The sequence below is a fragment of the Carlito syrichta genome, unplaced genomic scaffold, assembly GCF_000164805.1.
Source record: "Carlito syrichta isolate Samal-C Ts95f unplaced genomic scaffold, Tarsius_syrichta-2.0.1 Scaffold301974, whole genome shotgun sequence".
Taxonomy (NCBI): Eukaryota; Metazoa; Chordata; class Mammalia; order Primates; family Tarsiidae; genus Carlito; species Carlito syrichta.
Genome location: NW_007246070.1, coordinates 489,718 through 502,435, shown reverse-complemented (window position 1 = coordinate 502,435; position 12,718 = coordinate 489,718). Strand labels below are relative to the sequence as shown.

At 39.5% G+C, this 12,718-nt stretch overlaps 1 long non-coding RNA gene across 1 annotated transcript in view; it reads left to right on the top strand.

Annotated features, from left to right (window-relative positions):
- The first annotated feature begins 3,823 nt into the window (after positions 1–3,823).
- LOC110595443 overlaps positions 3,824–12,718 on the top strand; it is an 84,180-nt gene continuing 75,285 nt past the window's right edge. Inside the window, exon 1 of the long non-coding RNA XR_002481844.1 lies at positions 3,824–4,282. This is a non-coding gene — a long non-coding RNA (uncharacterized LOC110595443). The remainder of the gene's footprint in view (positions 4,283–12,718) is intronic.

Below are 12,718 nucleotides of genomic sequence, written 5' to 3'. Positions count from 1 at the left end.
GATAATGAGTGCCCAGAATTGAAGGAGAAGTAATAGATAGCACACCCCAGACTTCACTACAGTTCACCATTTGCACTGCCACCTGCCTACCTGACAGAATCAGAGTGAATATTCTGATTATACTAAGTTTACCACTTCTAAGAAGACTTCCTCCAGGATTCTGATCGGTTTTTTTCTTCCTAGACAGTCTTATATGAGGAAAGTTAGTGGCACTAATTTTACCTCTGTGCCTAATCTAGCGGCTACTCATCATTTATTTCTCTATTCTACTAATCCATTCTCTTCTTTCTTGCCTAGCATCTCTGCTTGTCTAAGTGACTCACCAGGTGGTGTGACCCAGATTCTCACACATGAGAATAGCCTCTGGTTCCCTGTCTATCAAGCCATTCTCAAGCTTAGACTGCTGCGTGTGTCTATTTACTCAAAAGTAAACATAGTTCCTAATGGACTATAAGGCAAAATTGGAGATGAACACTATGTGTTAAGAAGGACAAACCAGCCGGGTGTGGTGTCTCACGCCTATGATCTCAGCACTTTGGGAGGCTGAGGCGAGTGGATTGCCCGAGTCCGCGGGTTCAAGACCAGCCGGCGCAACTTGGTGAGACCTCGTCTCTACGATAAATCAAAAATTAACCGGGCGTGGTAGTGTATGCATGTAGTTCCAGCTATTTGGAAAGCTGAGGTGGAAGAATTGCCTGAGCCCAGCAGGTCAACCCTGGGTTGGCTGTAAGTGTGCCACTGCACTCCAGCCTGGGTGACAGAGTTACTCTACAACTCAAAAAAAAAAAAAAAGTTAAAAAACAAATAATATTGGCCAGGCACAATGGCTCAAGCCTGTAATCCCAGCACTTTGGGAGGTTGAGGCAAGAGGATTGCTTGAGCCTAGGGGTTTGAGATCAGCCTGGGCAACTTGGTGAGACCTTATCTCTATGATAAATCAAAATTTAGCCGGTTGCGGTAGTGCACGCCTCTAGTTCTGGCTACTTGGAAGGCTGAGGCAGGAGGATCGCCTGAGCCCAGCAGGTCGAGGCTGTGGTGACTGTGAGCATGCCATTGCACTCCAGACAGCGTGAGACTCCAACTCAATAAATAAATAAATTAAAAATAAAAATAAAAATAAATAATGACAAACCAAAAAGACAGAAAAATTTGGGTCCCTGGTTGTCATGTTTTGAAATCTCAACCTCTGAATTGTTTTTAAATGAGAGAAACATAAACCCTTAGGTGTTTGGCTATTATCAGGTCCCTCTTAACAGCTAAATAAAATTCCTGACTAAAATAACAGTGTAGGCTGGATATTTGCCTAACCCTCAGACTTAATATACCATACATCTAGTGAATATTTGAGCTTACCATGTGCCAGACACAATTTTCTTTCCTTGGCTTTCCCTATTTCTGTTCAAGATGCCATTAATCTCCAGAGCTACTGAGGCCCAAAATCTTGGAGTTCCCCTTAAATGCCTCCCTCCACGTCTCAGCTATTAAGAAAGCTTTGACCTTTTCATGCTCATTCCCAATCTATCCTACAAACTGCTACATTCTGCTAACATTTCAATCTTTTAAGTGAATAGTTCTGGTCATATTAATTCTTCTCAAAAGCCCTCAATAACTTCTCATATGAAATCCAAATGCCTTAATCTGGTATTCAAGGCTTTAACCCAGTCATACCATGTATGTATCTCTTTAATTCGTATTGGATTAGTTACTAATTATTTTCCCAAATATGTCTCCCATGTTCCTGATTCTGTGACTATCAGCCCCCAACACACGTGGTCTGTTTTACATGACTTTTTTTTTTTCATAGTTTCCCTTTTATTTCTTTATTGGCACTTAACAGAGTTTGTAAAAGTATTCATTATTTACTTATTTTTGCCTTTTTATTATTTTTTAATGTTTTCACAAGAATGTAAGCTCCTTGAGGGCAGAAACTTTGCCAGTCTTAGTCACTACCCCATTTCCTGTACCCAAATGAGTGTCAGCTTGGGGCTCAGTAAATATTCGCTGAGATGAATGAGTCTGATGGCACTGTAAGGACTACCTCACTTTACATAGGGTGGTTTTGAAATTCAAGGTAGAAAAAGCATGACTTGACTCCATTTTCCTCCATTTTCATACACAGTACCCTTAGATCTAGGGGAGTGGTACCCTCATGGAAAAATACAAAAGAAACACATCCTGATGGCAAGAAGGTAAGTATGTCTACAAGTAAGGGTCCCTGCCCTGTATGCTGCGGGTCCTTCCTGATCTCTAGGCAATCTCCTTGGGTAAATGAATAAATATCTTTCTTATTTTACACTTACCTTATACGGGGCCATAAAGACTACTTAGCCTTTCAAAACTTGATTTCTCCTGGATTTCCTCTAACTGCTGAAAACTTGGTTTGCTCTTGTAATATTATAAATAAACTCACTTGGAGCAGGGGGCTAAGTTTTATTTTTTCCTTAGGCAAAGCATAAAAACAAACAAAACAACCCCATGCTTAAACTGTCCAAAAACTTGTAATCACAGGAAGGAAAATATGTCTGAGGGGATTTTATTTATTCAATAGCAGGCAAGGAAATATTTTATGCTACAAGAATCTCCGATAAGAGGAACATATCATAGCAGCTCAGCAGTGCCTGCATAAAGTGTTACAGGAATGGAGGGTAATGGATTTACTTATCAGGTTCATAGAAACACCCTTTATTAAAACCCAAGGAATCAATGCTAGCTAGGCAGGCTTTGTATTAGAGGCTGGGCACACCATATTTCTTGAACACTTAGAGAATTTGTATTGCCTTTTGATGATGTGACATCTTTTCTTTTCAAATACAAATTGGTGTGTGTATGTGTGTATGTGTGTGTGTGTGTACATGTGTGTTTGTGTTGTCTAGGTAAATAAACACTTCAAATGAGCATTTAATAATATTTATAATTTGTAGTTTGATACATATAAATGGCATTCTAGAAGTAGCAGATAAACAACAAAATATATTTTTTTGTTATTAATCTTTTAAGTATAAAATGCCCTTCCATTACTATGCTGCCTATATTAGGCCCTCACCTGCTTTCCTTCCCCCACCACCCCCACCTTTTTTTGGTAGAGCAAGAATTTTGCCTTCCCAGACTGTCAGAAAAGTAATCTATTTTTACATTTCCAGAATTTCTGGTCTCCTGTCATTAAACATGACAGAGAGATTTAGGGAAAGAGAAAACATTGTCTGAAAAAGAAAATCATTTTTAAGTGTGACCTAAACATTTACTAGTCCAATATTTAGACAGCATGCAGGTTAATGCTGGATTTTGAACATATTTTTAAAGTGTGCATTGGCGTGTAACATTTTTGAGAGATATGTTATATAAGTTATCAAAAAGGATATATGTTGGATAGGACTCTTATTTTATTTTATCCAGAAGCTAAAAATCATCATATGTTGTGTTTTCTTATGTAGATAATCCTCATTCTGATTTTGGGTTTGGAAGCTTGATTGGAAAGGCCTGTACACTGGTGTTTAGGACATCATGTTCTTTAGAAAGAAAACTGTCTATTTTTCTTTTCTTCGGGGAAACTGCAGTTTAGGACAGACACGAGGGTGGGGACATAACCAAGGGCAGAAAAATTCACCCCTATGTTCTATTTGTCAAACTGACCTGCAGGTCACAACCTGAAAGTTTATGGATCGGGGAGGCCTTGTCTCCGCATAAGCATGTTTTCTGGACTTTGGCTGAAGCTAAATTCCTGACTTCTGAAAGAGGGGTGGGTGTGGACTTCCAGCAGGAATAGCCAGTGGGAAGGAAGTAATATTCATTAAGAGTGTCTCATGCAAGCAGTGCGGGACTAAGCATGCTCAGTGTAAATTCTCCTGGAGCCTGTCAAGCTATGTTTGAACTCGTTCCAGAATACTGGATTTACTTTTTTTTTTCCCACCAGGAAGAATACTCGATTAGACTGCCTTTTGCCTTGCTTTTCTTTTCTCTTTCTCCCTTCCTTCCTTCCTTCCTTCCTTTCTTTTTCTTTCTTTCTTTCTTTCTTTCTTTCTTTCTTTCTTTCTTTCTTTCTTTCTTTCTTTCTTTCTTTCTTTTTCTTCCTTCCTTCCTTCCTTCCTTCCTTCCTTCCTTCCTTCCTTCCTTCCTTCCTTTCTTTCTTTTTCTTTCTTTCTCTTTCTGTATTCTTTTTGTCAGAAGAATGGAAACAATATTCTTTTCCGATCAGTTCAGTAATACAATGTCCTTCAGTGTCCATATGAGCATTTCAGTGGAGAAGAAAAGAAACTTTGCTACCTGGGAACTGAAGACTACTTAGGTCAGTAAATGCTAATAAAGTCTTTAAGGACTTACGGAACCTATAAAATACTTACTTTTCTTAACTGTTAAGGTAATCTACAGCAAATTTAATTGCCTTTTCAACTGGTGGGTGCACATCAGTTTTTTTTTTTCCACAAAACTATGATTTTCATATGTTGGAGTGATTTCCCAAACACAGGGAAAATATGTCTTTTGGTTAATTTGCATTTGAAAGAACCTCTTTTTGTATGAGAGGTTCTCTCTCTCTACCACAAATTATGTGTTTTTCAAACAAATATTGTGGTGAGCTGATGTAGCCGTAATGGTCTGAATGTGGATGTGTTCTGTGTTATATTAATTCTTGGCTTGGGCTGGTTTGGTGAAAGTTATTGCTTTTGTAACTGCCAAGATGAAAGAGAGTTTGTTTTGCCGTGGCGGTTGTTTTGGAACTTTTGGTGAGCTTTGAGGCTGTATTGTGCACCCCTTAAAGAGAGGAGAGACATATCTTTTCATGTTTAATGTGCATTTAAAAAAATATTCAACTCTAACTCTAAGACTAGGATATAGCTTTTTAAGAATCAGTGTGAGAATAAAGTTTTCTTTAAAATGTAGTTTTGCAGGGAAACATTATATAGAAAGGCAGAAAGAAGGTTTGTAATAAAGAATGTAAATCAAGACCTTCCTGGTGAATATAAGAAAAAGAATGCAAAAAAAAAAAAAAAATTAACTGCATTCTAGATATTCACTGATTTAGTTTAAATTAATAATTTTACTTTTCAATTAAAAATAAAGTCGATCATACCTTAAAGCGCTGTTTTATAATATCAGCTATAACACATAAAACTCATTAGAGAGGTGTTAGGATGTCAGAAAAATCAAGTTAGTAAAGGCGGCCCCTTTAAAAACATCTGAGCACTGAGGTTATGAAACCACATGGTTTCATGTAGAAACAGTGCATCCTAGGTGAAAGCAGTTTAATTTTATTCAAGAATTTTAAGAGTAAAAGGGGATTTATTTCCTTTCAAAAAAGAACAGCCAGGCGAGGTTTATTGATCGGTCAGGGATTAAATATTTGCTGGAATACAAAGCATCACATATTATCAATGTGTAAATCAGACTGGCCAGCTATTCAAGGGATGTAAATGAAACTACCATAGTTTCAACCAAAATCAAATGCGGCAGCACCCCTGCCCTGCTTTTTCTATCTTTATGTCCCAGAAAAGGATGATAGAGGTGGGGCAGGGTATAAAATGCGACTTAGCCGATGAGCTGACCTTGCTCTTTTAACTTCTGTCCATCTGTTCTTACCGGGCAGCTGAAGTAGTGAGCAAGTGGGACGGGACCTCAGGGGAGACCAGGAAGCAGAGGCCAGACCCAGCCAGGGCTGTGATCTGTTCCCCACCCTGTGAGTTAGAGATCAGGAGGAGCTAAGTGGATGCGTCTAAATCCACTTCCTTCTGCTTCTAGGGCTTTGATTTAGTACCAAATGCGGCTCTTCTGCACCTGCCTCCGTTTTTCATAAGGGAAAGCTTTCCCCATGTGTAGATGGTGGTTTATTTGATATAGATCAACCTCTAAGGAGATAGCCAAAGTAATTCAGTCTCTCTCTCTCTTTTTTTTCCTTCTTTCCTCCCTAACATGTGGCACAGATCTTGAGGGGCTTAATTGAAACAACAAATCCTTGCTGGGCTGGGAGAGCACAGTTCTCCATGGAAGTGTGTGTGAGTGTGTGCGAGCGTCACTTGCAGTCTGGGCTCTGGGACGCTGCCTCTTAGAAGGCTTTGCAAGCCTGGAGTCAGGGACCTTTTCATCACCTTAGTTCTGCATTGATGGAGAGGAGGTGCACACTCTGGAGCATTCTGTAACTCTTTCCTTGAACTCTCCATTCTTATTACTGCACTCTTCCCCTTCCCCCAATTCTCTTCTCCCTTCATTACTTCTGTCTTGAAGAATAAGACTGAAACCTTTCGAAGCACAAAGGAAAGCCAAAGGGTATGCAAAGGAGCAGAGAATGAACAAAGACGGGCCTCTTTATGTTCACATCTGGATAAAATTTAGATTGGAACAAGGGAAAATAAGTAGTAGAAAAAAAGTCTGACATCACATTTTAAAAAATGCATACATTGCCGGACTCTGTGGCTCAGCCTGTAGTCACAGCACTTTGGGAGGCTGAGATGAGTGGATTGCCTGAACCCGTGGGTTCAAGACCTCCTGGGCAACTTGGCGAGACCTCATCTCTACAATAAATCAAAAATTAGCTGGTCGTGGGAGTGCACGCCTGTAGTTTCAGCTACTTGGAAGGTTGAGGTGGAAGAATCGCCGGAGCCCAGCAGGTCGAAGGTGAGGTGGCCAGGAGTGTGCCACTGCACTCCAGTCTGGGTGACAGAGTGGGACTCCAACTCAAAAAAAATTGCATATAATTGACATGTCTTAAGCTTTCTGAGTGTTTTTGTATTCTGCCCATACCCTACCCATAGGACTTAGGGGAAGGCAGGTGTCATACCCTTATTTTATAGTGAGGCACAGTGATTTACCCAAAGCAATGGCTGGGCTGGTCCAAATCTCTACCTACACAAGAACAGAAATAACCTGGAGTCAGTTTGTATCTTGGACTCAGTTTCCCTATTCATTTTAAGATTTTGGACAAAGGTAGTTATTCTGTGCATCAATTTCTCTAACTGAATCCATTAGTATCATAGTGTCTTAAATTTGAGAAGTACCTGAGACTTTTCAGGGGACATTCACATCTTTCCTTTGATCTTATTTTCAACATTACCTGTTAAAATAGATTGGGCCAGTGTTGTCATTTTTATTTGACAAATGATCAAACTGAAAGATTGAATGACTTGCTGCCCAAGATTAGATATTTTCTGGATAGGAATTCCGGTTGCCCAACTCAGTATATGAAATTCTAGACCATTCTGAATCTTTGGGTTACTGAGGTAGAGAGGCTATTCAAAGAGGAGTTCCATGATTCATGAAGGTGGAAAAGATGACAGTGCCAGGGGCTTTATCTATTGTTAGTCCCAATATAAAGGAGAAAACTCAGGCTGGAAAAGTTATGTACTACACCCACTGTCACACGCAGGTAGCTGGGCCCTTGAATTTGAATCCTATCTGTGGAACTCCAAAGTGCGTGCTGTATGGTGTAGTGACTAATCACATGAGTTTTGCTGGATTTCTCAGCATCCCTTTTTCCTCATGTGTATATGAGATGATGCATATGAACTACTTAGCATGGTGTTTCACAGACTAAACACTAAATGGTTTTGATTGGTTCTTATTGTTGCTTGTATGATATCACTCAAAGTAAGCATGAGATATTACTGTGAATCCCAATCAGTTCTTAGCTAACCCCCAGATCCTCAGGGCAGTTGTGTTCATACATTAACACCATTAGATGAGTAGCATTAAAGTATATTTATTGACAATAAAAAAATGTGCTAAATGGTCCAGAGAGCTAACTAAGGCAAAAGCCTTCTTGCTTTCAATCCACAGAAAGGCTGGAAGGAAGTTATTTGGGCAGATTTGAGATAAGCAGAACTGTTGAGTCAAATCTAGTTATTCTTGCTGACTTTCTAATGCTGCTGAGAAGCCTTCTTGGATGTGAAGAACCTCTATGAAGGGAAGGATGGCCAGTCAAAGGTTATGCCAGGCTCATGGGTTTGGTGGGAATCAAAAAGCAATTAAAGGCACCTGTGCAGACTGGCTTTATTGCTGTTCAATATTTGGAATTTTTGGGGGGTCCTTCTGACCAATGCTGACTAGGCTGTTGAGGTCCATTGAGTGTCTGAGCTCTGAAGCTTGTGGGCTTATATATAGTACTATATTAGAAAGATGCTCCTCTTAGAGAGAGGAAGCTCAGAGGCCTGCTTCTGACTGAATCAGTGATTTGCAATTGAGTGTTCCCTGTATAGATAACCGAGAACAGTTGAGTACACAGTCACAGGGTTGCAAAACCAAACAGAGAAGGGCTGCTCCCCTCAGAACACTTGCAGTCCAGCAGAATACATGGTACATATAAGTGCACAGAGCACATAAAGGTGGATTGGCAAAACAGATCTGTTGCTGCAGAAGTGTGAGGCAGTCTTCAAGGGCAGCAGCTGATGGTTAAAGATTTTAAGTGTCTTTAAAATTCTTAGATTCTTTGCCTCTTCATTCAGCGTTATCATTTGAATGCTTCTCCACAGCCTTCACCCACTTGTCCATGCTGGGAAGGGAAAGACATTGTGGGATGGACAAGGGATGGAGATGGAAGTTGATTTATTGAGCATCTGTTACTCAACTGGTGCTTGGTTTTTTGCTTTACCAACACTGTCTTGTTTAAAACTCACTATATCCCTGGGAAGTTTACGAAGGAGGAAACCTGACCTGAAAGGAGAATAGTATGTAGCCACTGAGACAGAGAAGGTTCATGCAGTCTACCAACTGGGCATAGGACGCCATGTGTCATGGAAAGGCCTTCAAGAAACATTTCAGGTGGACAAAGACTGCTGTCATCCAATAGACTAGGTTCCTTTGATGGGAGGTGCCTATGTCTTACCTAATTCTGGATCCATTAATATATTTTGTCCAGAGTTGGCTAAGTCATTTCCCGTGAAGAGGTGGTACTTGGTTAACTCTATGCACTGACTGCCTTCTGGGAAGCATTCCACTTGTGCAGCAAGCCCGAATCACATTCATTTTTGTTTGTTTTACAAATAGGTCCTTACAAGTTTTGCAGTTCCAGAAATGAAGAACTCATTAATGGTTAGGTGGCATCATGTAGTGAAAAAAGCAGGATCTGGAGTGAAATGACTGAAACTTGGGTCCTGACCCTGGAATTTTCTAGCTGTGTGACTTTGGATAAATTATTTTATTTCACTTTGCCTCAGTTTCTATATCTGAAATTGTCAGTGAGAATTTTCTTAGGTGGGATGATCAGATCTACTATTCAAATTGTATTTATAGTCAGCAATACTGCATTTTACACTTAAAATTTTGTTAATCTTGTATTATGTTCTTACCACAATAAAATACAGTTAAAAAAGTAAATGATTTTTAAAAATTTAGTCTGCTATATGAATATGAGTTGTTATTTTTATTCTTCTGGCTGTTATCTCAGTGATTTCTAGTTTTTCTAGTGCTTTCAAAGCTTTCACTTTTTGAATCTAAAAAACTTTTTTCTTCATTTACTGGGATGGAAGTTAGCCTGATTGAGCTAGGCTAATTGCTTTATATCAGAGTACTGAAAACCCTTTAATTATTCAAAATAACTTTACATTTCCTGAATTAATGAAAGATGAAAGACCTGAAAAAGACAGAGACACTAGACAGAAATTGTAGCCACAGCAGAATTTGGTGACCATAAGAAAAGTTCCTGTATGCAAGGAGAAATGAACAGCAAATCAGGCTACAAAACAAATGGTTGATGCTCATATATGTCCTTCTTCTCCTGGAGAAAATGGAAACCACTACACCTGTTAGGATGGCTACTTTCCAAAAGAAGAAAAAAAGAAAATAATAGATGTCAGTGAGTAAATGGAGAAATTGGAAGCCTTGTGCCCTGTTGGTGGAAATGTGACATGGGCAACTGCTACGGAGAACAGTGTAGTTGTTCCTTAAAAAATTAAAAATAAAATCACTATATGATCCAGCAATTCCACCTCTAAATATATCCCAAAGAGTTGACAGAAGGGTCTTGGACCAGATAGTTGCACATCTGTGTTCATAGCAGTGTGATTCACAATAACCTAAAGATAAAAGCAACTCACGTGCCCATTCGTGGTTGAATGACTAAACAAAATGTGGTATATCTATATAGTAGAAAATTATTTAGTCCCATAAAGAAAGGATATCCTGGCACATGCTACAACATGAATGAACCATAAAGACATCATGCTAAGTGAAATAGCCAGGTATAAAAGGACAAATACTATATGATTCCACTTGTACGAGGTATCAAGAGCAGTCAAATACAACCCCTTCAGGTCCCCTATCACTGTGGGAAAATTTTTGTCCTCAATAAATCTTGGGAAAAAAAAAAAAACAGTAGTCAAATCTATAGAAACAGAAAGTAGGATGGTGGATTTCAGAGGCTGTGGAAGGGGGAAATGGAGATTTATCATTAGTAAGCCCAGAGTTGCAACTGGGGAAGAGAAAAGCGTTCTGAAGATAGATGGTGGTGATGGTTGCACAACAATATAAAGTTACTTAATATCATGAAACTGTGCACTTAAAAATGATTGATTTAGTACATTTCATGTTATATGTATTTTACTATAATCGAAAGTTTTACAATTTGAGATTATAAAAAAAGTTACTATACTAGATTATGTATAAGGGCTTTCCACTGTAAGTATTTGTTTCATTACTGAAATTCCGCTGTATATGAGGAAGAAGACCAGGATCAACTGAGGAGGAAAATAGAATAAAATTTTTCAATACATTCAGTTTTTGGAAGTAAAAAAAAAAGCAGGAGAAAACAAGAAAAATAGGCCTCGATATAGCAATGGAAATTTCAGGATTTCTATCTTCGAGGTGCTTAGGGGTAGGATTTCATTTCAGTACCTGTGTTTGCATAACAAGCACACTGCTTCAACTTAGTTTGTTTATTTGGGGTGGCCATTGGAAGCTGATGAAGACTGTAGGGCAACAAAAACTCTCCCGAACACCTCTTTTTGCTAGACATTGCTTTTGCTACCGAATTAAATTTTCATCATGGACCACCTCTGTGAAAGATCTGTGGTGAGAAAAATTGTAGAACTCAAGAGAATTGAAAAGCCATTCATAATCAGGCAGAGGGATGAAAGGGACAGTAACTAGTACTTACTGAGTACCTATTTTGTACCAAGTGTTTATGTATATCATTCATTTAATCTGCACAATTGCCTTTAAGGTAGATTTTATATTTCCATTTTACAAATGTAATTTTTCCATTGCTAGTGAATGCTGAAGTCAGGACTGGAACCCAGTTCAGTCAGAGCCTAAAAAGCCTAGCCATTTCTGACACACCTCACATAATGGCTTTAGAAATTACATTTCTTCAGTCAACTATCTAGCTGATCCCTCCCTGCTTTTGCTGTCAGCAGCCTGTGGAGGGGAGGTTTTCCTGGAACCGATATATGTCTCACATACACAGCTCAGAGTCCTCCAGGGGCTTTCTGGGGGTCCCAGCATTAGCATCCATAATCTGACCATAATTTTTCACTTTCACCAATACTTGCCCTGCAGCATTTAGCCTTCCCAAGGAAAAAAAGCACAGGTGTCCGCCATGCATCTTTTTCTGCAGTGCTGTCTCGGGTTCAGGTGTTGGAATAAGCGAAGCCAGAGCGCGCCTGCCTCTCCCTGGAAGGCTGTTCTCAGGGTCCTTTGTTTGGTTTATGTATAGCCATCAATGCATCATTCCTTCTGCTTCAGCTGTTTGAGAATCCCATCTTCTCTATTGATTTCCCACAGAACGTTTACTGCTCTCCAAGGTGTGACCTGTACCTCTAGCTAATTTATTTCTGTCATGGCTGCAGGATTTAGGAATGAAGGGGAGGTGGGGAGTGGGGACTGGAGGGAGGGAGAGAGGGAGGGGAGAGAGTGACGACGTGTCTAAGATGTGGGAAATAAATTCAGCAATGAGCCCCCGACAGGCGTGCCTGCAGCTGTGGAGGGCAGCTCCGTGCACACAGCGAGGGGACTTTGTTTGAAAATCTGCTCAGTAAGATGGAAGCTGCAGCCATGGGGTTTCAGAAGGCCAGGAATTAAAGCAAGGCCCCATGGGGATGGAAAAGCAGGGAAAGAATGTGTTTGAAAATAACGTCTTGACTGTTCAGGAGCTAGTCACCATATTGAGCAGTATGTGGTCGATTTTTTTTTTTTTTTGGATGAAATGATGGAAATCCTTCTAGGGGTAGGAAGGCAACTGGTGAAGTCATATTATCTTCTTCATTATGGGATTTTCGGCAACAGGGCATTCATGTGTCAGCTCCTGAAACTGTGTTTACAATGAGTGACATGTGAGATATTAAGTTGAACCATTTTGACATAAACCTCCCTACCCTCTATGCCTAGAACATACCAAGTTTGCCTTTGCATGGCCTGGTTTTACAAGATAACTATTTAAACATTCACTTCATTTTTTTTTCCTGTGAAAATTACTTTGAAAATCTGGCAATAATTACTTTTTGTATATAATGTGAGGTTTGTATTAAAGTTCATTTTTTGTGCATATGGGTATTTGATTATTCCTGTACCATTTGTGTAAAGATTACTTTCTCCACTGGGGGAAAAAATTTGGCAATAAACTTATGCAAAAGAAGGATGTATATTATTATTTTTGTTTGGATAGTGACTAGCATATATTTAATAGGTAGATAAATCACATTTAAAAGACATTTTGAAGTTTTCAAGTTTTTAAAAATATATACCGGAGCCGGGCTCGGTGGCTCAGCCTGTAATCCCGTGCCTTTGGGAGGCTGAGGTGAGT